This window comes from Gopherus evgoodei, chromosome 7, assembly GCF_007399415.2.
Source record: "Gopherus evgoodei ecotype Sinaloan lineage chromosome 7, rGopEvg1_v1.p, whole genome shotgun sequence".
Taxonomy (NCBI): Eukaryota; Metazoa; Chordata; order Testudines; family Testudinidae; genus Gopherus; species Gopherus evgoodei.
The window spans coordinates 55,095,604-55,121,293 of NC_044328.1; the positions used below are offsets into that span (position 1 = coordinate 55,095,604).

General features: G+C 45.3%; 1 protein-coding gene across 5 annotated transcripts in view; it reads left to right on the top strand.

Moving 5' to 3' along the window:
• SHLD2 (shieldin complex subunit 2) overlaps positions 1-25,690 on the top strand; it is a 120,061-nt gene that overhangs the window by 48,899 nt on the left and 45,472 nt on the right. For 2 of the 5 annotated variants that reach the window (XM_030571307.1, XM_030571302.1), the window contains exon 1: positions 3,822-3,898. The exons of the other annotated variants lie outside the window; for them this stretch is intronic. The gene's annotated coding sequence lies outside the window, so the exon portion shown is untranslated. Of the gene's footprint in view, positions 1-3,821; positions 3,899-25,690 lie in introns of those variants that run through there. 5 annotated transcript variants of the gene reach the window in all.

The following is a 25,690-nucleotide window of genomic DNA, read 5'->3' on the forward strand; positions in this document are numbered from 1 at the left end:
TCACTTGGGAATTCCTTCCTGTGGGGTACTCAGAAGCCCTTTCACTTGCCCCCCGGGAAGAGCTGAGAAAGAAAACAAAGGAAATTAGCTGTTACCCCCAGCTAATTAAACAACATGCACAAACCTCTTAGGGACACACAAATCCAAGCCTGTTCTTAAAAAAGGAAATTTTATTAAAAACAAAAATAAAATACATCTGAAAACTCAGGCTATTGCTAGATTTTAAAAGGAACAATTACAAAAATTAAGCATCAAGACAGGTCTCTTGAGGTTCATCTGAAAGGTTACAGGCAAAACAAAAGCACCTGGGGTTAGCACAGAGGAGTCCACAAGCCAATAAGAAATTTTTAAAAACCCCATAATCGCTGTGACATTGTAGTCTATATGATTTTATAAAAATATGCTAATGAGTGAATATAATGTAACTGGAATATGCTTCATGCAAAAGGTCACTTGTAAGGTATCATTACAAAGCCTATAATCTACTGAGTGTGATCATCCTATTTGCATAAATGTACCACTCTTGTATCTGAAACTAGAAATATAACTCTGAGGGCCTATTGTAGTTATGCAAAGTGGGGGCCATTAATGGTGGTTTGGAATCTTGATGACTCCCATTAACCAGGACAGTTGACTGCAGATGGCTGTTTTACCTGTAAGTCTTCCTGTATACATGTGTGCTGGCAAGTGGGCAGTGAAGTCTTCAAGTGACATGTGATCATGTCACTTGAACTGGAATCCATCTTTAACCTGGTGTGTTTCCATTGAGAAGGAGGGGGTGAGAACCCAGAGAGGGACAAAGGATTCCCGCCTTATGCAAAAGATTATATAAAGGAGTGGAACAAAACTAAGCATGAGGAGCCATCATGAAGAATTCCCTAGCTACCACCTGAGCTAGAACAAGAGCTATACCAAGGGAAAGAATTCTGCCCAGGCCTGGAAGCAATGGTGTAGCCAGGTTTTAAGAGCAGGGGGAGCAAACATTAAAAAAGCACCTTCCTTGGCTCCTCCTCTGACCATGCCCCCTTGACTCCTCCTCCATCTGCTCCACCCCCCCCATGGCTCCTTCGGCCGTGCCGTGCCACCCCCATGCCCCCCCGCATGGCTCCAGCCATGCCGCCCCCTCCATGGCTCCTCCGGCTGCACTGTGGCCATGCTGTGCCCCCCCTTCAAGCCTGAGGTGCGGCAGCCCCCCCCCAGTTCCAGCCCCGTGTGTGTGCAGGGAACAGAGGGGGTTACAGCCTGGATCAGGGTTACAGGCCCTGGCTTTGCTCAGGGGTTCTGACTCCTCATACGTGGACGGGAACGCAGCTCCTGGCGGGTCTGAGCCTCTTGGGCAGCGGGGCAGTTTGGGGGAGTCTCTGTGCTCCAGGCTGAGCACTGGCTGCCCTGAACTCATCCCCCTCTTGCCCGGCTCAGGCCGGGCAGCAAAGAGCCAGAGGCTCCCGCCTAGGCTGACATCCCCGCACGCCTCTGTTCTTCCCTGGGGCCCGCCCACTTCCCCTCATGCACCCTGGTGGAGCGAGAGAGCCGCCAGCTCCATTCGCCTGTCTCCTTCCCCTTCATCGCCCACCTCCATGGCTCCTCTGGCTGTGCCGCCCCCAGTCCAATGGCTCCTCTGGCTGTGCCGCCCACTCCCCATGGCTCCTCCGGCTGTGCTGCCCCCCCTTGCCTGCAGGAGCCCAGCACTGGCGCCATGATAACCCCTAACTAAGGTGCTGCTTTTGGAAAATGTGCTGAGGGGAAGCAGTCGCTTCCCCCTGCACCCACCCAGCTATGCTATTGCCTGGAAGGTGTCCTGTCTGAGGAAAAAACTTACTGAAGCATCTCTGAGGGTGAGATTATCTCTTCAGTTTGATTAGACATAGATTTGCATGTTTTATTTTATTTTGCTTGGTGATTTAGTTCTGTTTATTACTACTTGGAACCACTTAAATCCTACTTTCTGTATTTAATAAAATCACTTTTTACTTATTTATTAACTCAGGATATGTATTAATACCTGGGGGAGCAAACAGCTGTGCATATCTCTCTATCAGTGTTATAGAGGGTGAACAATTTATAAGTTTACCCTGTATAAGCTTTATATAGGGTAAAATGGATTTATTTGGGTTTAGACCCCATGGGAGTTGGGCATCTGAGTGTTAAAGACAAGAACACTTCTGTTAGCTGCTTTCAGGTAAACCTGCAGCTTTGGGGCAAGTAATTCAGACTCTGGGTCTTTGTTAGAGCAGACGGGAGTGTCTCGCTTAGCAAGACAGGGTGCTGGGGTCCCGAGCTGGCAGGGAAAGCAGGGGCAGAGGTAGTCTTGGCACATCAGGTGGCAGCTCCCAAGGAGGGTTCTGTGATGCAACCCATCACAATTGCATCTTCCTAGTCATTCCCTGATTTACTTACATATTTGGGGTTTCAGATAAGTAGTTTGAGGTATGATTTGGTGCTTTTTCTTACGTGGTTTTAAAGCTGCTCCGGAGGACAACAAAAAGCAGACAAAGGGAAGTTTTTTTTCTCCCATTTTAAAAAGCTCTAGCCCTCCCATTGGCTCTTTTGCTCAGATGCCCACTCCTTTCCTTTTACCTGTGGGCTTGTTAACCCTTTACAGGTAAAGCAAGTAGAGAACAGCTACTAAGAGGAATTGTTTAGCTAACTGGTTGGCTGGGTGCCCATAAAAGGGAGCTGTGCCCCCTCCTTCATCTATCACAGATACTAATGAGAATTTCATAATAGTTTCAGAGAAGTGAGGAAATGCAAAGCATAGCATCGTTTCTGTGGCCTCAGTAGGGAAACTTTTGGTTTCCATCATAAAAAACACTGAAACAATAGCTGTTCCACTGCTGAAACACTGAGTTTAAAATGTGTGTAAAAGAATATGAACTAAGAAGCAGGTATAGAGACAATCATAATAATTAGCACTTAGTGCTTATCAACCAATTCTCATAGACCTCTGAGATATAGGAAATAGTATTCCTATATTACAGGTAGGAAAACTGAAGCGGGAGTTAAGTGGAAAATGTGACAACTATTTGACATGCTCAAGAGCTCCGAAAGGCCTACATCAGAGTTAGAACTGTAAAGAAGAACGGTAAAACTACTCAGATCAGTAGAATACACCTCTCTGAAAGTGTTCCTTACCTATTTATCAGCTGCATGCATTGACCTGGATATGTTTATGAAACATTACTTCATATGTTAGGGATTCAGAATGGTAAAACACAATGCAAGACTGAAAATGAATATCCTTTTTCACCGGTTTCAGTAGCACGTCTTTTTATGAAATAACAGCATGAGCAGAGCCCTTCTGCTTTGATAAAGGTGAATGTCCAGTATTACTGAATTCCAACAAAATATTCAACAAGTTACATTTGGAACTCTTTTTAAAAAAGTAAATCAGAAATTATCTTTTTTGTATATCTGAAAACAATCACATGTGAGAGAAGAATAATTGTGTATGTTTATAATATATATAAACACTTCACTGGCATAATTGACTTCCACTACACTGGTGTGAGGTTGATTATGAGGTGGATGCAGAGGTTAAGTGACTTGCCCAATGACACAGAGCAGGTCTTCGGTAAGAGTTAAGATTAAAATTCAAGAGTTCTTGTGTCTTGGTTCCTATCAGCTAGACTGCATATCTTCTCTCTATTCCAGTCAAATCTCTGTCTTTCTTGTGTTAAGGAGTAAGCAGTAATGAAGAGCTATTTCTCATGTTCTAAGAACGTTGCTCAGTATGCATATATGTCTGTTAATAGTTTATTGGGACTTGTAGATATGAAAACAATAATTCTAATAATGAAAGATACACAATGTGCTTTGTTTAAAGTAACACATGGAGTAACACATTAGAAGACTCTCCTTTCAGTTAAACTGGTAAAAGATCACTAGGATGGTTTTAAAGGTGATTTTTTATATTTTTGTGTGCAACTAGAAATTTCAGTAAATTTCAATTAATTTCATATTGAAATTGAATTATTTTTCTCCCAGTCATTTAAACACACAGAAGTACAATGGTAAACAAGCGTATGTACTGAAGGAAACTATCTGCATGGGTGATGGACTTATTCAGCTCTAATTTATAGGACATTGTAATATACTTGTTCATTACAACCTAAGAATTGGGAAAACATTCTGAATTTGGAAAAAGTAGAACAGACAACTTTTTCTGTGCCAACTATTTTTGAAATAGCTTTTACTTCCAACTTTAATATTGCAGCCTATTTCATTTTAGACGTAATATAAACACTCTTATTTATTTTGTGCTTACCTGAATTGAAAAGATCCATGTTTTTAAGATATGCGTGTTATTTTAGCAGATTTATTACAATTAAGTATATCAGCTAAAATTATTGTTCAAGGTGTACTAAGAAAATCAGTTCAAAGCCAGGAACCCAGTGGACTTTTGCATTTGCTTTGTTGACAGAATATTACTCAAGATCTTATATAATTCTACTATCTGAAATTATACAGAAATGACCACTGGATATCCTTGTTTGCTATTCCTTAAACTGTGATTAGCTCATGGAGAAGGAAAAAATCCCTAATAATTTTACAGAGTTAAAACTAGAACTGGTCAGAAAAAGTTAGAAATATTTTTTTCTTCAGAATTTGTTTATTCATTGAAATCAACACATTCTGCGGGACTGTCAGTTTTGACAGAATTCCTCTAGAAGCTTGGGGGATTTCCATCAGTTTTCTGCCAGTACACCAACTTAATTCCTCTTCTGCCCACCTGCTAGGCTTCTAGGGAATCCTGGCTCCTCAGCAGCCCACTTTGGCTGCCCCCAGCTCCTAGGCTTGTGGCTTCTGAACAGCCTTGGTTCCCAGGACTTCTAGGCTTCCTGGCTGCAGGAGCTTCGTTGGAGTTGGAACACCCAACCAGGCAGACTGCCCTGGAGTCAGCCCTCTAAGGACTTCCATGGTCCCTGGTTTTTGGCACCTGTCAGGCAGACTCCCCCAGACCCCAGGCTCTCAGTAGAGTGATTATAGAATGATAATTCCAATTTGCAGAAAATTTTCAAAATTTTGAATTGGATTGAAACCACTTTTTGGAATCTCAGAATTCTCCACTGTTGGCAGTTCACATTGACTGCCTAGAAGTGGGCCTGGTCTTTATTTGGATGGGAGACCTCCAAAGAAAATCCAACTCCTGCAGAAGATAATATTGATGATCTGTTAAGTGATGTTCTTTCTCCAAATCAATTCTAACTGCAGTGCAAACAAGACATAAAACTGAGGTCTTGGCCAAATGTGGTCATTAAAGATCACACAATACTTTAAACAAGTGATGGAGATATTATCCCCTTAGCCTTTGTATCCTGTTCGAACTCCAGTCTGAATAATTACATTCTGCCTACCTAAATTTCAGCTGCAGTTTCAATCAGTTAAAGTACTTTTCTTTATTTCCTATCTTAACCTGTTATGTAGAGTTCACTTAGGCATTTAATGCTTGTGGTAAGTGAAATGATACCTGCATGTGTTTGTAAAGCACTTTTGCAATGTGCAAAATTCTAATTGAGGTCAGTGGAAGTTCTGTGTTTGGAGCAAATGTGTGAAATAAATGCAGAATATACCATTGAGATCTGCATTGTAGATAATAAATTTGCACTGTATATAGAAGGTATCTGTTTTGTGTACAACTTAGACATTTTGAGGTCCTTGGGATGAAAAGTCCAGTCTAAACTTCAGTTGTAGCAGTCTTTATTTCTTAAAGAAGTAAGGATGCTTGAAGGCAAAAAATTGTTTTAGGATTTTGGGGGCAGAGGTTGAGTGTATAAAACAAATAGCATCTTAGGCATGTAGAACAGTCACAGAAAATGTCACCCAGTAAGTATCTGAACTAAATACATTGGTTATGTCAGACAAAATCAAATAAATCTATTATTGAAACCCTAGATATGTACATTTTTAGCTAAAAATATTGATTGCTGCCTCTAGATGTTTATATTATAAAATCAGATAAATGGGCAGTTTTTTTACTTGAGGATTATGATCAAGCGAGGGAAAAAGAAATCTTGTTTACTGTATTTAACTGAGTGTTGCAGCTGGTTCCCGTATGAACCACTAAGCCTTATAAGCTCCAAGAATTCATTTTCTCTCATCAGTCATGTTCAGTATATTAGATCACTCCACTCAGTGTTCTTGTCACATAGTATTCTGATGGTGTGTTTATTCCGTACGATTTTTTTCCCCAATCTCTCCTTCTTCCCCTACTACTGTAATTGTCCTGAATTTTTAATTATTATTTTTTTGGGTTACTCTGGTATTTTGCAGACTGAATTGGCGTTCAAATACTGCTCTTTCCAGTGTAATAACTCCAGAGAAGTGAACATTTGGAAGAAGAATCAGATTTTTTCATACTTATTAGTACTTCCAGCCATTAATATAGGTACTAATATATATGACAGCAAATGTTATTGGATTATATAAAGACATAGCTGTCATTTTTTGCAGCTTCATGTGCTGACATTACGTGCCAATTATTGAATGAACTAGTTTTAATATTTACAAATAATTTGCACACATGTAATCTTAAACAATTTTTAGAGTTCATGCTTATGAAAAGTATCAGCCTCAATTCAGCCTTGAGTGTGTAGGCATTAAGATTCAATTACATAGTATTTTCTCCCATATGGATCATCAACAGGGATTAGACCCAGGGTTTTCAGCTCAATAATACAAACCTTTTCCACTTGAGCTGTAGGAGTAGTTAATGAAACAAGTTATTATCAGGGTAGACTGATTTTTAAATCAAAACAATTTAAATTACTGATTTTAATTGTGATTTAAATCAACAAGCAGGAAACATTGGTTTAATTCATCAGTTTTAATTGTGTTTTTCAATAGTACTTTTTAATTATTTTCCGAAAGAAGGATTAATTCTCATCCGTGTCCAGTAAAGCAGTGGTTTTCAAACTTTTTTTTCTGGGCACCCGGTTGAAGAAAATTGTTGATGCCTGTGACCCAACAGAACTGGGAGTGAGGGGTTTGGGAAGGGCTCAGGGCTGGGATAGAGGGTTGGGCCGCCGGGGTGAGGGCTGCAAGGTGGGGCCAGGAATGAGGGGTTCAGGGTGTGGGAGGGGGCTCTGGGCTGGGGCAGGGGGTTGGGGTGCAGGAAGGTGTCAGGGCTCTGGTCTGGGGGTGCAGGTTCTGGGGGGAGCAGGGATAAGGAGTTGGAGGTGCGGGAGGGGCTCAGGGTGGTATTGAACCAGGTAGGTACTAGTTTGCCTTAGCTGGGCAGCACTGCCGATGGGACTTCTAACGTCCTGGTTGGCGGTGCTGACCAGAGTGACCCAGTGCCTGACATGCCGCGACCCAGTACTTGGTTGCGACCAAAGTTTGAAAAACGCAGCAGTAAAGCATGTTGATCTGCAACTAAATATAGCCTTTCCACTAATTTTGCTGCTTCCTTTTACTCACGAGGAAGTATACTATATCTATACATGTTTGTTTAAGCAATTACGTAGCATAACTTACATTTTTTCAGAGTCTCAATTTTTACATATTTTATGTTAGAAAATGATGACCTACTCATTTCTTATTTACCTGATGATTATTAATATTTTACTTGCAATTTGCATCAAGTTCTATTTGGATGGATATTCAAATACAACACAATTTTAATTGTTTTATTAAGTAAAACTACATTAAGTGTACTGGATACATAAGAAAAAAAATTAGCAAACATGTCTTACTGATCTTACTAATTGATTAAAGAAGAAAGTGTTATCTGTAGTTAGCAAACTGAATGATTGTTTCTGAATCAACATATCCGTCCAGATTCTGAAATTATTAGATCTTATTCTCTCACACCTAGTTGTTGTTCCTACAGTGGAAGAGGAAAACCAACTTGCCTGCTTTTTCAGCTCTCAGTTGGTTTCTTAATTTTGAATGAACTAGTCATTGAACTGAACTAGTTAAATAAACTGAAATGAAGAAAATATTCTCTCTGCACTTGGAGAAGAGGCTTCTGCTGTCAAAAGCTGGTTTAGCAAGTCAACAAACTCTGCTCCAGGTGCTTAGCCAGTGACTTCTACCAATTCAGTAGTATGATTCTCTTTAAAACTTGGCAACAAACGTTTAATTTTTTTTGTATTTAATTTAAATGATTTTAATAGATTATAATAAGTTTAGGCCTTAACATAGGTTGCCAATTTCAAAATTAGGGCTTGGCTACACTCAAAACTTGCGCTTCTGCGGGAGTGCTCCCGCGGCAGCACTTTGAAGTGTGAGTGTGGTCGAAGTGCCAGCGCTGGGAGAGAGCTCTCCCAGCACTGCAGGTACTCCACTTCCCCATGGGGATTAGCTTGCAGCACTGGGAGCCGTGCTTCCAGCACTGCGGCGATGTTTATACTGCGCTTTATAGCGCTGTAACTTGCGCTCAGGGGGGTGTTTTTCATACCCCTGAGCGAGAAAGTTGCAGCGCTGTAAAGCGACAGTGTAGCCAAGGCCTTAATTTACAATAGGTTAATTTAATAAATATGGATATCTGATTTAAATAATGAAAATGAAATTTTTATTATTGTTTTTAAATCATCAATTTTTTTTATCCACCCTAGTTATTATCCTTGATAGGGACTGACCCATAGGAGGGACACAACACACATTTGGCCAGCACACTGTGTAATTATACCAGAGATAGCACTGAAATATCGGGGATTAGGATTCCCAGATTCTATTCCTGACTCTGGGAGCAGTGTGTGGTCTGTTGGTTAGAGGCAAAATAGCTAAGGACATCATTTTGCATATTCATTCTGAAAGGTAGTGTAGCTAAGTGGCAGAGCAGTAATCTGTCGTATTAGAGATCTCAGATTTGTTCCCAACTGTTCCTGAAATAATCTTGCAAAACTTTTCTCAGTCATGTGTAAAAATGGGTGAATGATAATTGCTTTCCCTAAGATGGCAATGTCACAGGTCTGTTTGAGGTCTCCCTGTTGACACTCACCAGACTGCTGTGAGGGGATCCAAATGCAGAATCCCACATGCCCCTCACTTGCTGGGGCTGGGCACTCTTCCTGGCTTTGGCCTCTAGGCACACGCCGTGGTATAGACCTCTTATCTGACACATCTCTTGGTCTGGCCTGGATTAACAACTGTGCACTGTGTACACTTGCACAGGGCCTCCATCTCAGGGGGGGTCCTTGACCAGCAGAAAACAAAATAAATGCACCCCATGCTCCAGATTGCAATGCCAATTTCTCAGATTTGGCCTGGCTGCCCCTCTGTCATGGTATGGGGCTGTGTGAGTGAGGGGCACGCAATGAGAGTGAGTGGAACTGGACATCTGGGGTCAGGAAGATCTCACCCTAGCCTGGAATGGAAGCAGTACCAATGAGTGGCCAGGAAGATCAAGGGACTGGCGGTGAGTTGTTCATGGGCTATGAGGTGAGTGGGGACTCTTGGGGGTGAGAGGGTGGGGATGAGTGGAAGATTTTGCTGGGGAAGGACCAATGCACCTGAGGTATTGGGGACTGCAGTGAGCCAGATGTATGTCAAGGCTTCTGGGATGTGTGTAGGAATTGTCAGAATAAGTGAGGGTTTTGATGAAGAATTATTGCCATATCTGTGGAGTGCGAGGGGCATTCAGAAGTCTACATGGGGGTAGGGAGAGGGGCATTCTAGGGTATGTGCTGGGTGGAGTACATAAGAGGCAGCGGCACTTTAAGGAAGGTTGGTGAGGGGACAGCTTCCATAGTGCACGGGGCTCCAAAACTCATTAATCTGGACCCAATCTTGGTAGTGGGGACTCTGCTCTTGATCCATTTGGACAGGCCCTGAAACTAGTGCCCTCTGTCCCAAGAAGCTCTTGCATGTGCCCCAGAATTGCACCAAAGGGGTATGAAGAAGTCCGCTCAAATACTAACAGTGGAGGAGCTGCAACTAGTCCTCATGGTCTTCTGGTTTGAAGTCCAGTGCATGTTCCCCTAAGCTATTAGATATTTTGTGATTTAAGTCTCTATCTCATTTATTCCTCTGTCTTCCTCGCCTACCATGAAAATGTATAACATTTTATTTGTTAATTTTTGTTTTTTTTTCTCACTGTCTTCAGTACAATATGCTGTACCATATGGAGCCTTCCATCTGTGGAAAGTAGCATATATAACAAATATACAATGCAGCAATATAGTTTGTCACAATTTAAAAAAAAAACATATTAAACATTGCTTCAGTATAAAGAGAATCTGCTTTGATTATAATTTTCATCCAAAACTTCAAGTAAATCACAACTTTCCATTCATCAGTTGGTCAGCAGTTAAGGGCCACATTTCTGGGCTGCTTTGTAGCCCATTATGCCAATCTAGTTAGGGCATGTCAAGGGCAGGAGCAGTACTCTGTCTATTCTGGGCTGCCAAGTGGCTCCGTAGGGATCTATCACAGGGAACTCTAACATAAGTTAGAGCCACCTCTGCGGATGTTAATTTTTATTTGGGAAATGTGTGGTATTATGTTTATGGTATTTCTTTATATGCAGCATGGACACTTTAACATTACTGTGGACCCTTCACCTAACGCTACCCCTTAAAACTGTTCAGATTGAAGCTGGTGTAGAATGCAGTGCTTTGTTCATTGAGTGGGTCAACATCCTGGGAACACAGGACAGCAGTGCTCTTGGATCTGCTTTGGTTGCCCATTGATCTCCAAGTGGAGTTTTGAGATATTGTTTATAATCCATAAAGCCCTAAATGGGTTGGGACCAGCCTGCCTAAGGAGTCAATTTCTCTCCATGTCCTTCTGCCACAGCTGTAGTCACCAAAGGTTCCCGAGCTGGAATCTTCTCATTAAAAGAGACAGAGGGGCTAGCTAGCAGAACATTTCCTGTGAGGGCTTCTGAACTTGCTCCGTCCATTTCTGATCTGAAATAGCCCAAATTTGGTGACCGTCCAGGCATGCTGAAAGAGACTTGTACGTATCTGGGCTTTGGAGGAGAGCTGAGATGCGCTTTCCTCAGCACTGAATGGCTGGAAAGGACTTTTTGTAGGTGGCTGGCCGAAGTTTTTTTTTTTTTTTTTTTTTTTTTGGCGTTATGAACTAAAATTGTATTGTATTCCAGTAATTCGACAATTTTGGACTGCTCCAAAGCATCTGAAGCAGGGTACCAATCTTATTTTACATCTTTAGCAGTAGGGTGGCATGTTTGGCAAGATGCCAATTTGCTTGGAGTAATTAATATCTTCTGTAATATGACCTGCAAAATTTTACACTAATTGCAATGGTTCTTTTATTGCTACATATCTTTTGCTAATGTGTTTCAGACCAAATGTCACTAAGAGCGGTTTCCCATGCTTTTAAAATGTTTCTTATTCTGCTGTGGGAATCAAATAATACTGAATAGATTCTGATAACTGCCTTATGCATAAAAATAATCTTGATTGCACTATGAAGCAGCGATGCCTATGTTTGTCTTTTGTCTCCATATGTTTGCATTGTTGCTGTTCGTGATGACTTAAGACTGTTAACTGCTTACTTCATCTCTGTGATAGAACAGATATAAAAGCACTTCATGTGCACATCTCTTGTTTAGATAGTCTGCAGACATGCAAAAACAGTATTCTATTTAGGTACCTTGTTGTTCTAAATGTTACTAATAGGCCTTGCAAGTTAATGCATTTGCAAAAGAAAACACATCACAAAGCAAAAATATTTCCTTCCTGCTTTCAGATGAGTAGAACTTGAGAGAGATTTCTTTGGAGTACATAGGCCTGATCCTGTGCCCATCTGAGTCAATGGGAGTCTTTTTCCACTTGCTTCAGTGGGCTTTGAATCAAGCTGTATCATCACAGCCATGCACCAACTCTGAGAGATTATTTATTGCAAGAATACTCTTTCTTTCCTAGGGTTGCCAACTTTCTAACAGCAGAAAACCAAACATCCTTGCTCTGCCCCTTCTCTGAGCCCACCTCCTGCTCACTCCATCCCCCCTCCCTCCATCTCTCGCACTCCCCCACCATCGCTCACTTGCTCATTTTCACTGGGCTGGGGTAGGGGTTTGGGGTGCAGGCTCTGGGGTGGGGCTGGGGATGAGGGGCTTGGGGTGCAGGGGAGGGCCCCGGGCTGGGGTCATGGGGTTTGGAGTGTGGGAAGGGGCTCTGAGCTGGGGCAGAGCCCCCATAGCCATCCCTTTGCCTAGGAGCAGGACATACTGGCTTCTTCCGGGAGCTGCACAGAGCCAGGTAAGGAGCCTGCTAGCCCCGCTGCGCTAGCAACCAGCTTTTAAACAACCTTATCAGCAGGGCTGACTGGAGCCACCAGGGTCGCTTTTCAAATAGGTGTTCCAGTCCAAACCCGGACACCCGGCAACCCTATTTTCTTCTTCGAGTGATTGCTCACATCCATTCCAGTTAGGTGTGCGCGCCGTGCGTGCACGCTCGTCGGAAACTTTTTACCCTAGCAACTCCAGTGGGCCGGCAGGTCGCCCCCTAGAGTGGCGCCGCCATGGCGCTCGATATATACCCCTGCTGGCCCACCCGCTCCTCAGTTCCTTCTTACCGCTGTGTCGGTCGTTGGAACTGTGGAGCACGGCATTGCTGTCCTCCACGTCCCTAGCTCTCCTTGTTACTACCGTTGTTACTTCCGTTGTTAGTTAGTGGTTAAGTATAGTTAGTTAATTAGTTTGTACATAGTTGTTAGCCGGTCTGGGCTGTAGCCCTTCCCGGCACCCGGCACCGGGCTCATGCCTGGTTCGCCGGGCTTTAAGCAATGTGCGGCCTGTAAAAAGCCTACGCCAACCAGCGACCCTCACGACGCGTGTCTAAAGTGCCTGGGGGAATTGCACAGGTCGGACAAGTGCTGCATTTGCAAGGCTTTTAAGCCCAGAACAAAGAAGGAGAGAGACCAGAGACTCAGGACTCTCCTAATGGAAGTGGCACTTGACCCGGCAGCTTCGCAGGCCGTGATCTCTACGCCGGCACCGGATCGCACCGGCACCGGAAAGACTCCCCGGCACCGACCTTCCCCGGCACCGGGTGCAGAAACAAGACCATCGAAGTCTGCAACTCCAGCCAGGCAGACTCGAATGGAACGCCCGGCATCGACATCTGCCGCGGCGCTACCGGCACCGTCGACTCCGGGCCCGGTGGGTCCGTCAAGTCCGGTACCGCCGAGCTCCCCCGTAAGATCTGGGGTTGAGCTGTTGGTCCCATCCACTCCAGAGACCTTTGCCTCGGCACGGGACCTCATTGCCCTGACTGAGTCAACTCAGCCGCCACCCCCGGTACCTCCGGTGCGGGTAGCTTCCAGGGGCAAGCCCATGATGACGGCACCGTCTCGGGACTCACGCTCGCGATCGAGGTCCCGACGCCACGGTCGCTCGAGATCCCGCTGCCGCTCGCAGTCCCGGCACCGCTCCCCTCAGCGGTACCGGTCGTACTCGCAGCACCGATCGACCTCCAGATGGTCACGGTCTGGTTCCAGCCGCCGATACCGGCACCGTGACTCTAGGAGCCAGTCTCGCCGTCGTTCAGCGCACTGGTCGACCTCCCGGCACCGAGCTGGTGGCAGGTCCCGATCCCGGCACCGAAGCAGCGGCCGGTACCGGTCCAGATCCCGGCACTGAGACAGAACTCGGTCCTGATCCCGGCGCCGGTATGACTCCCGGTACTGATCCCCGGCACCGAGAACATCTTCGGTGCCGGACCGCGCAGACTCTTACCAGCCGCGGTCAGTCCCACCATGGCCTTCTAGACAGCCGTCGGTGTCATCACAAGCGGACAGCGTATATGCGCTGGGCACCGACAGACAAGCGGCTCTATTCCAGGACCCTCCGCAACAGGATCAGGGTCCGCAGCAGTGGGGGTTTTGGACACCCTGGGCGTACCATCAAGCCCAGGGCCCCCAACAGCTTCCTCCTAGGCCTGCAACCGCGGAGCACAGGGTGCCAGAGGCGTCGTTGTCTCGCCCCCCTCCCTCCCCGGATGGAGAGGAAGGATCGAAGCAGCAAGACCCTGGTCTTGCTCCTGAGCCAGAGGCGAGGGCTGAGGCGGACCCCGCGCTGGACACGTTCTTGCCAGGGGTCTCCTCATCCTCCTCTCCTGATGAAGCGGTGGCTGGCACTTCCTCCAATAGCCCTCCTCCGCTAGATCTCAGGGCACACCAGGACCTCCTTAGGCGAGTAGCACAGAATCTGAGCCTGCAAGCCGAGGAGGTCTCTGAGATCGAGGACCCCGTCGTCAGCATCCTTTCCTCCGATGCTCCCACCAGGGTCGCCCTACCCTTCATTAGGACGATCCAGGCCAACGCCAATACAGTCTGGCAGTCACCGGCCTCCATCCCCCCTACGGCGAGGGGCGTCGAAAGGAAGTACATGGCCCCCTCCAAGGGCTATGAGTACCTCCACGTTCACCCGACACCATGTTCCCTGGTGGTGCAGTCGGTGAATGAGAGGGAGCGCCACGGACAGGAAGCCCCAGCCCCCAAATCCAAGGAGGCCAGGCGTATGGACCTCCTCGGCCGCAAGGTCTATTCGGCTGGGGCCCTCCAGCTCAGGGTTTCAAATCAGCAAGCCCTTCTTAGCCGCTACGCTTTTAACTCATGGGCGGCAGCGGACATGTTTAAAGAGCTGCTGCCACAAGAGGCTCGTCAAGAATTCGCGGCGATTCTTGACGAGGGCAAGAAGGTTGCACGAACCTCGTTACAGGCCTCTTTGGACGCTGCAGACTCGGCTGCCCGTACCCTCGCCTCGGGGGTAACGATGCGCCGCATCTCCTGGCTTCAGGTTTCTGGCCTTCCACCGGAGCTCCAATACACCATCCAGGACCTCCCATTCGAAGGCCAGGGCCTGTTCTCAGAAAAGACAGACCCCAGACTCAAAAGTCTTAAAGACAATCGGGTCATTATGCGCTCCCTCGGGATGCACACGCCAGAGACGCAGCGCAGACCCTTCCGGCCGCAACAGCAGCAGCGGCGTAGGCCATACCCCCAGTTCCGCCAGCGGCAGGACCTTAATAGGCGCCGCGGCAGGAATGGAAGGCGTAGACAATCGGGGAACCAAGGGGGGTAAAATCAAACCTCCTCCAAGCCCCCGCCTGGGCCCAAACCTTCGTTTTGAAGGTGCACCCGAGGGCGCAGTACCAGTTTCCCCCACGGATCCTTTCCCCCCATTTTCCAACCGCCTTTCGTTTTTCCTCCAGGCGTGGACCCAAATAACTTCTGATCGCTGGGTCTTACGCACGGTGCAGACGGGATACCGCCTGCAGTTTGTATCATTTCCTCCCTCCCGCCCCCCTTCCTTGTCCCTCTTCAGGGACCCCTCTCACGAGCAGTTCCTTTGGCAGGAGGTACAGATGCTCCTCGACAAAGGAGCTATAGAGGCGGTTCCGGAAAACGAGAAAGGCAAGGGGTTTTATTCCCGCTACTTTCTGATCCCCAAGGCCAAGGGAGGCCTCAGGCCCATCCTCGACCTGCGAGAGCTCAACAAGTACCTAGCGAAGTTGAAGTTCCGCATGGTGTCCCTGGGGACCATTATTCCATCCCTGGATCCGGGAGACCGGTATGCCGCCCTCGACATGCAGGACGCCTATTTTCATATTGCCATATGGCCACACCACAGACGATTCCTTCGATTCGTGGTAGGCCGCCTTCGCTACCAATTTGCAGTCCTCCCATTTGGCCTTTCTACAGCTCCGAGGGTATTCACAAAATGCATGGCCGTCGTTGTGGCACATCTTCGGCGCAGTCATATCCACGTGTTCCCTTACCTAGACGATTGGTTAATTCGGGGCACGTCGGAGCTACAGGTTTGCAGCCACGTCCGCAGGATCACCGTCCTGTTTGCTACCTTGGGCCTCATGATCAACGTGGGCAAGTCCACCCTGCTCCCCTCGCAGAGGGTGGAGTTCATTGGGGCCACCCTGGACTCCACCGTGGCCAGGGCCCTTCTACCGTTGCCAAGGTTCCAGGCGTTGTCGACGATCGTTCAGCGCTTGCGGGCAGCCCCCTTGACATCGATACGGACATGTCTAACCCTGTTAGGCCACATGGCAGCATGCACATTTGTGACCGGTTACGCTCAGCTCCGCATGAGGCCCCTCCAGTCGTGGCTCATCGCACACTACCGGCCGGCAAGGTAACCGCTAGACATGCTGATCACTATCCCCCAGGGGGTGTTGGATTCTCTCAGCTGGTGGCTAGACCAGTCCGTAGTGTGTGCGGGGCTCCCATTCCACCCGCCCCAGCCCTCGGTGTCCCTTACGACGGATGCCTCAGATCTCGGCTGGGGGGCCCACAGGAGAACACAGGGCCTGTGGTCCCCACAGGAGGTGAAGCTGCACATCAACATGCGGGAGTTGAGAGCGGTCCGCCTTGCTTGTCAAACGTTCTGTCAACAGCTTCAGGGTCGTTGTGTGGCGGTATTTACCGACAACACGACGACCATGTACTATATCAACAAGCAGGGCGGCACCAGATCTTCTCCCCTATGTCACGAGGCGATGCGACTCTGGGACTTTTGTATAGCCCACTCCATTCACCTCACGGCTTCCTTCCTCCCCGGAGTGCGGAACACGCTGGCGGACCGCCTGAGCAGATCCTTCCTCTCCCACAAGTGGTCCCTTCGCCCGGACGTCGCCCTCTCGATCTTCCAGAGGTGGGGTTGTCCCCGTGTGGATCTCTTCGCATCCGGGGGGAACAGGAAATGCCAGGCGTTCTGCTCTTTTCAGGGCCGGGAACCCGGGTCTATAGTGGACGCCTTCCTTATTCCGTGGACGACCCACTTGTTCTACGCGTTCCCCCCGTTCCCGCTGGTCCACAGGGTCCTTCTGAAGGTGCGCAGGGACAGGGCCCACGTGATCATGGTAGCCCCGGCGTGGCCCAGACAGCATTGGTACCCCATGTTGCTGGACCTGGCCATAGCCGACCCAGTTCCCCTGCCCCTTCACCCGGACCTGATCACCCAGGAACACGGAACTCTTTGTCACCCGGACCTCCAGTCGCTGCACCTAGCAGCGTGGCTCCTGCGTGGCTGACCAGTTCTGAGTTACGCTGCTCCACCCCGGTACGGGAGGTACTCTTGGGCAGCAGGAAGCCTTCCACTAGAGCGACATACTCGGCCAAGTGGAAGCGTTTCTCCTGTTGGTGCGTGGAGAAAGGTCTCTGCCCGATGGAAGTTTCGGTGGCCAATATTTTGGACTATATTTGGTCCCTCAAACAACAGGGCCTGGCGATATCGTCCCTGCGGGTCCACCTGGCGGCTATCTCCACCTTTCACCCGGGTGGGGATAGCCGCTCCGTTTTTTCTCACCCGACGGTTACTAGATTCCTGAAGGGGCTGGAACGTCTATACCCTAACGTCCGACTCCCTGCCCCGACCTGGGATCTTAACCTGGTGTTGTCTCGGCTCATGGGGCCCCCCTTCGAGCCGTTAGCTACTTGCTCCCTACTCTATCTTTCTTGGAAGACTGCCTTTCTAGTAGCTATCACCTCAGCTAGACGGGTGTCGGAACTCCGGGCTCTCACGGTAGACCCCCCGTATACAGTCTTCCATAAAGATAAGGTGCAGCTGAGGCCACACCCTGCCTTTCTCCCTAAGGTGGTCTCAGCCTTCCACGTCAACCAAGAGATATTCCTCCCGGTTTTTTTCCCGAAACCTCACTCTTCAGGCAGGGAGCAACAGCTCCACTCGCTTGACGTCCGTAGGGCTCTCGCGTTCTATGTGGAGAGGACCAAACCGTTCCGCAAATCCCCCCAGCTATTCGTGGCAGTAGCGGACCGCATGAAGGGGCTTCCCATTTCTGCGCAGAGGTTATCCTCATGGGTAACTTCCTGTATCAGGACCTGCTATGAGCTGGCCCATGTTCCTACGGGCCGTGTGACTGCGCATTCTACCAGGGCGCAGGCGTCGTCGCTGGCTTTCCTCGCCCGTGTGCCCATCCAGGAAATCTGTCGGGCAGCGACCTGGTCATCGGTCCACACCTTTGCTTCCCACTACGCCCTGGTCCAGCAGTCAAGAGAGGACGCGGCCTTCGGATCTGCAGTGCTCCATGCCACGACTTCTCACTTTGACCCCACCGCCTAGGTATGGCTTGGGATTCACCTAACTGGAATGGATGTGAGCAATCACTCGAAGAAGAAAAGACGGTTACTCACCTCTGTAACTGTTGTTCTTCGAGATGTGTTGCTCCCATCCATTCCACACCCGCCCTCCTTCCCCACTGTCGGAGTAGCCGGCAAGAAGGAACTGAGGAGCGGGTGGGCCGGCAGGGGTATATATCGAGCGCCATGGCGGCGCCACTCTAGGGGGCGACCTGCCGGCCCACTGGAGTTGCTAGGGTAAAAAGTTTCCGACGAGCGTGCACGCGCGGTGCGCACACCTAACTGGAATGGATGTGAGCAACTCATCTCGAAGAACAACAGTTACAAAGGTGAGTAACCGTCTTTTCCCCCTGGTCCAGTGACTCAGAGTGCTGCCTCTGCAGTGTTTATTGGCAATACTGGTGAAGCAGGGAAAAGACTGTACCTACTCTCTGTCTTTGCAGAACACAATGAATCATAGAATATTAGGGTTGGAAGAGACCTCAGGAGGTCATCTAGTCCAACCCCCTGCTCAAAGCAGGACCAACTCCAACTAAATCATCCCAGCCAGGGCTTTGTCAAGCTGGGCCTTAAAAACCTCTAAGGATGGAGATCCCATTATCTCCCTAGGTAATCCATTCCAGTGCTTCACCACCCTCCTAGTGAAATAGCTTTTCCTAATATACAACTTAGACCTCCCCCATTGCAACTTGAGACCATTGCTCCTTGTTCTGTTGTCTGCTATCACTGAGAACAGCCTAGCTCCATCCTCCTTGGAACCCCTTTCAGGTAGTTGAAGGCTGCTGTCAAATCCCCATTTCTTGCTCTATTTGTGTTTCCATAACTATTTAAAAAAATCCCCTTATTTTTTACTTTTAGAAATGTTGGTTATTGAATTCTGAGTTAAGCCTTCCAAAACTTTCTAATAACATAAAGTAGGCTACAACTTTTAGTGATCTGTATGGAATGTCTTGGTGGTTGAGGTCCAGATCGTGGAGAACAAGATGTGCCTTTGACAATCACCCACACAACTGGCATTGATTGGCATTTTCATCAGAGAGGCCAACCATTAAATAGACCTTTGAGTCCAAGGATTGAATTAGACCTCTCATCCCAGAAATGGTTCAGCCAGGGTAGTTCAACATAGCAGTCCTGGGAAAAATTGTGCTTCTACTAACCAAGCTGTAGCTGTTCTCTGTATAAAAAAAAAATCTACAATTTTGAAACAGTAATACAGTACACCACAAATTTAATTTAAAAAATATAATTTTAGTTGTAAAAAACTAAAATAAAAAAGACTTTCTTCCAATTTGTAATTCAGAGTACACCATGCTCTGGTAAAACAGTATGATGTGTGTAATGCTTGATTTAAAGGCCTCATTTAGATCTGTGAAAATCCACTGATTTCCATAAATTTGCATGGATGTAACTGAGAACAGAATTTACTCCTAAAAGATTTATGGTAGCTCTATTTAGATGCTCGTATGTTGTTGTCCCCCTGCCCCTCCTCCTTCCGCTGTCCCCAAAGGAATCTGAGCATTTATTTACATGCCTTTCTATAGGTACTGGAGTTATTCAAAAATGGCACATATTGTTTCTCCTTTATTTTTCTGGATCATACCTGAGACTTTAATCCTGCAAACACTAATCACTTCCAGTCCATTAACAGCTCTGTGCCTTTCTCAAATTCATTAGGGTTAATTACATGGTTAAAATTACCTATGTGCTTAAGTGTTTGCAGATTGGGGCCTAAGTGCATCTTTGTTGGATATCACTGTAATTGATATATTCTGCTTGGAGATAGTTAGTGGTACAGTTTTGATGGTATGTCAGGTAGCAGGGTGGATTTGATTTAAATCACTAGTCAGGAAGACTCAATCTAATCATGGATTTCTATATAAAAGTGCATTCTTGTTGGTTGTTATAATCTTAAAACATACTCTTCACAACTCATAGATAGATGTAGGTTTCATTTTTAGAAGGTACACACTATACATTTTTAAAGTGATTTATTTTGAAAACTTTTCAAATTAGTTTTGCTGCTATATCAGAAAATGAATGATTGGTTATTTAATTTACCAAAGGTAATTGAAGCAGATATTTATGAAGTCATTGGGAGGTGAACTATCTCCAGTTCAACAGGTTAATCATTAATGTTTGGAGAATTTTCTTGCATGCTGTATTAGGAGGAGAACATCACCAGACAGACATTTAAATTTTTATTTAACTAAAACAACAACGTTATGTATTCTGGATTTTTCTTCAACACTAAACATATAATATTTTAACAAAACAAGCATTTGAATTAGTTAAACACTCAAGTTTTTTAAAATCAGGCTTGTTTTTGTTAAAATTGGTTTTAACTAAAATAGTTAAATGAAATATTAAAAAAACTAAACCCTAAATCGACTGTGTCAGCCAGGTCAACATGAGAAACTTAAAATATTGGCTTCTGCAGCTAACTTGGTCGTCTTCACCTTCTTTTTCCGGTTTGTTCATAATCTGGAAAAGAAAAACAAGCTTTCCTGCTTTTTCAGGTCTCAAACAACTTCTCAATTTGTAATGAATTAGTCCAAAGGAGGAAAATATTCTTTCTACACCAGCAGAAGAAGCAACTGCTGTTAAAGTTAGATTATCACTTCAACAGTCTCTGAATCCAAATGCTTAAGTGACTTCCCCCGGTTCACTGCTGTGACTTTCTTTAAAACATCATCAGGAAACATATATTTCTTTAACGGTTCACCCTTAGCTCTGAAGTTTATTACAGTTAGCATTATGGAGGGATGATTGCTGGATGTCTGTCATAGCCAACTCCTTTTCTTCAGCAGTTAGGGTTTGGCCCTGGTACCGAGTATTGAAAATATTTGCAAGAAAATGAGCTGAAGATAATGCTTGTCCCATCTGTATTTTTAATGGGTGTAATTAAACTCTATAATTGCATATTTCTCTTTTTAAGATCTCACTCAGTGCCTTCCAAATTTCAACAGCATCAGCAATAAAACAGCTATTTCCCTGCATTTTGTTCAAGGTTACAGAAATAGGCTTCAGGGTATTCAGCATGTGTACAACATGTCTGTTAAGCCCAATGTTGAGAACTTTGGCTGTGACAGTGACATCTATTTTTTTTCACAATTTTGTTCACAAATTGTCATCAGATTCAGCCAGTTCTTGATATAGTGCTCAAAACAGTCCACTGAGTTCCATCGCACGTCTTGTGGAAGAATTAGCTTGGTTCCTCCTATTACTTTCAGAGCAGCTGCTGCAAAGTGGTTGCTACGGAAGTATTTTGCAATTTCAACAACATTTGCCTTTGTTTCTGAAACACTGAAGTCTTTGTTAGGAGGTGCATCAAATGAGCACTGCAACCGTATGTTATTAGCTTGGGAGTCTCATCACTCTCTTCTAAATAATTTCTTCTCATCTTGGATACGTTTGCAGCATTGTCTCTGACCAAACTGCATTTTAGGCTTTGAATTTTTTTTCACAGTCTGTTATAGCTTTTACTGCTACTTCTTGTAAGTATTCTGCTGTGTGGCATTTCCTTATGTAATCGTTTCTGTAAGGAAGACATTCCCTTCTTCTGTTGTCACACAAGCACATACAACAGGATCATTGTGGACATTGCTTCATCTGTCAAGACTCAGGTTAGCAATTTTACCCTTTAGACCTTTTGCACACTGCTCAATTTCTCTTTCATACACTTTATCCAGCAATTTGCCTGCAACATCTGCTGTGTTGGGTGGACTGTATCCCGATCTTAATGACTGAACCATGTTAATGAAGAGTGGGTTCTCAGTCATACGGAAAGGAGAGTTTGTTGCATAAACAAACTGGGCAATTTTTTCATCAATTACCTCTGTTTTTAATCGGCTGGTTCTTATCAAAAACTTATCTATGGTTGTTTCTGGATGATGGAGATTTTTTTTCCTTTTTACTACAGATGATATACTGCGGCTATGTGACATACATGATGTGACTGAAACACTATCATTGGCAGATAACTCTGAAATTATAGAAAATGATGGTGATCTTGAAGGTGGATTGTCTTCAGAATCCTGTATGTTGAGGGTGGATTCTCCTAAACAAAATAAGTCAATGCAGTTATTTAATTATTATTACCATACTGTTCATTTAGTATTACTCATTGCATTCATTGACATTCAGTACTACTTTAAAGGTGAAATTGTAAAAGGAAAATCTGCCTATTTCAGCTATTTATTTTTTATCAGAACTGTGTCTAAAATGATAGTACCATAGAGTAACAACTATATTTTTTGCTCAAACATGAGAATTCAAGAATAGTCTGGAAGGAAGACAGGCAGTCCTTAAGAAAGAAGTATGAAATAAAAAAGTTTGCCAACCTGAAGATCCTGCATGTTCAGACATGTTTCTTTCATCATCTTCAACACAGCTTCCTCCTGAGAAGGAATACGTCTCATGATGTTCTTGTTTCATTTTTGTAACCAGGCCTTGCATTTCTTTGTTGCACTATTTGCATTTTGCGTGCATGCCTGTCTTACCCACAGGTAGAGGAACTTTATTAAATATTTCCAAACTGGGTTTCTTTTATGGCCTGTTGCCATAATAGGTTTTCCCTTCTAGTGAGAGACTGCTATGGTAGATCTCAGATCAATGAAGGCTACACTCAGAAAGACCTCAAGACTTCTGGAATATGCTGCTCAAAGAGTTTCACTTTTGTTTCTACTGCCTGTCCCTCCCATATCGCATTTATCTCGACTTCTTCCGCTTGTTCAGATCTATTCCATCACTAACAATCTTCTATTCATTGAACTTTTTAAAGCTTTTTACTTCTGAGAGAGGTAAGGGATTGACTCTATGTGCATAAATTTGCAGAGGGACAATAGGTTGAGGTCTGTTATTTCTCACCTCTTATTTATTTATTTATTTATTTATTTATTTAAAAACATTTTTGCTGTTAACAAGTATGTTATCTCTGGAGAGACAAATCCACAGTTTGAGAACTGCAAAACTAAGCATCTCTGATAGTGCTCAGTCTAGAAAAGAGGTGGGCAAACTTTCTGGCCCGAGGGCCACATTGCGGTTATGCAACTGTATGGAGGGCCAGGTAGGGAAGGCTGTGCCTCCCCAAACAGCCTGGCCCACACCCCATCCGGTCCCTCCCACTTCCTGCCCCCTGACTCCCCCCTCAGAACCTCCAACCCATCCAAACCTCCCTGCTCCTTGTCCCCTGACCACCCTCTCCTAGGACCCCTGCCCCCATCCAACCCCTCTGCCCTCTGACAGCCCCCCTGGGACTCCCACCCCCCATCCAACTGCCCTCTGCTCGTCATCCCCTGACCACCACGTCCCAGGACCCCTGGGACCCTAACTGTCCCCTGGGATCCCACCCCCTTATACAACCTCCCCACTGCTTCCTGTCCCCTGATTGCCACATCCCCGCCCCCCTGACAGACCCCTGGGACTCCCACTCCCAACCCTCCCTGTTCCCCATCCCCTGACCGCCCCCCCGAACCTCTGCCCCATCCAACCGCCCCCTCCTCCCTTACCAGCCCCCCATCCCCGTCGTCTTAGCAGCAGCAGAAGCTCACAGCTGCTGCACCCGGCCAAAGCCAGTGCGCTCCTCACACTGCCCAGCAGGAGCAGCAGGCCAAAGCACGGCCGGCATGGCTGCAGGGGAAGGGGGACAGCGGGGGAGGGGCCAGGGACTAGGCTTCCCTGCCAGGAGCTGTGGATGTGGCCCACAGGCCATAGTTTGCCCATGTCTGGTCTAGAAGATATCGAATCCCATTGGGTAGATGGAAAGATTAACCTAAATAATCTATGCAGAAGCCCCTGGAACCTCATAAAATTGGGTCCCTAATCCATGAAGTGTTGGAACTCATTTACAAAACTTTTCTTAGACATTACATGAATATATTGTCTCATACTACAGAATTAGAATTTATAATCCGTATTCTATGATGAGATATCTTTGAGCTATAATGTAACTTAATTAAAACTATCTTTAAGATAGGTTTTTCCTCAAAAAGCATTTTATCAAAAAAATCCAAATTAAATAAAAAAAATCTGATTTTATTTTTTTTCCCAAAAAAATCATGGATTTTTGTTTATAATTATATGGTAAAAATGAGAAAGTAAGCGATTTTTCAGTAATAGTGGGCTGTGACACTTGTATTTTTATGTCTGATTTTGTAAGCAAGTAGTTTTTAAGTGAGATGAAACCTGAGGTTACGCAAGCCAAATCTGACTCCTGAAAGAGGCACAGTAGTCTGGAAAGGTTGAGGTTATTAATAGATTTCATTACTTTATTGGAAACAGTTCATGTAAAGATGGGTTTCCATTTTGTCACTGATGCACTTTGAGACTTTTTTTTAATAAACTGTGATTTATTGTGAGCAGAGAAAATTGAAATGTATGTATTTTATCCACACAGTACTGTAGCAAGTTAACCAATAAGTAAAAGTTAGTATATCTCTTCATAAAAATTGCTTTTGTTCTACTGATAACCTCGAGGAATCAGGGATTTTCAAACATCAAGATTATTTCTTGACATTATGCTTGGAACTGTACAGAATATTGGAGAAGACAGTGTCTTAGAGGCAAATGTAAGATAGCAGATCATGTTTTTTTTGTATAGGGTTTTCATAGGCTGCCCAGGGTCAAAGAGTAGATATCTGGAGCTCAGGCCACTGGGTTCTGTAATCCTCAAGTGATCAAGAGTATTCCCTCTGGAGTGGGCAGCTAGAGAGGGACTTAGTTCACACCTCTTGTGCCCTATGAAGATGATGGTGATCTATCATGGCTTTTGTGGTCATAAGAATGGCCTGTGATGTAGGGCCCCAGGCAATTGCCCTGGTTGCTAACCCCTAATGCCAACCCTGGCTTTTGTATGCAGAAAAAACAGTTGTGGCACACATGGGCCATAGAGTTTTTATAGCATGTTGAGGAAGGTTTCAGAAAGAAAAAGTCTGAGAACCTCTGCCTTAGAGCACACAGTTTAGTTTAAAGGGAGAAGAAGTGGGGCAAACTACGTCTAAAATGTAAAAAGGCACCTTTAGTGCAGTCATCTATGTTTGATAGTTACTCAGTCACCTGTTTTCTGTTAAAGCTTAACTAGTTGGCCGAACTAATATCTATCCAAGATCATGTATCTTCTATTCTGAAGGATACCAAAACTCCCTTCCTCAAAACTGAGGTTTTGAAAAATTGTGTGTCTCATAATGCGCACTTGATGTGTGTGAGAAAAGAGTACCGTGATACTTTTTTCTTGAAGACCTGATATCAAAGCACAGTCAAAGCCTTGACTATTTCATCCTTTTTGTGTTTCATTTGTTTTACCTGACTTTTTACCTTTATCTTTCATTCTCTGAAAGGTCACTGTTCTAAAGGACTTTTAACTTCTGTTATTTGTATTGGTCGCTGTATGCTCATGTCTCTTTAATTGTGTGTGCTGTATGTATTGCCAAACAAAAATCAATGTTTGTTTCCTTTTGAAAGGAAAAATCCTGCAAGCGATGCTACAAAAATCAGCAAAGGCATTATTCAGCTACAGCAAAGTAACTTCTCCTTTTATTCTAATTTTTAAAGACAAAAGGAAGGCATCTCAGTTGTCTGAATAGAAAGAATATTCAGATGTTTGAATATTCAAAACTTGCCTCCTTATTACTATACAATAGCCTTTAAAATTAATAATGTCTATTAAAGTTAA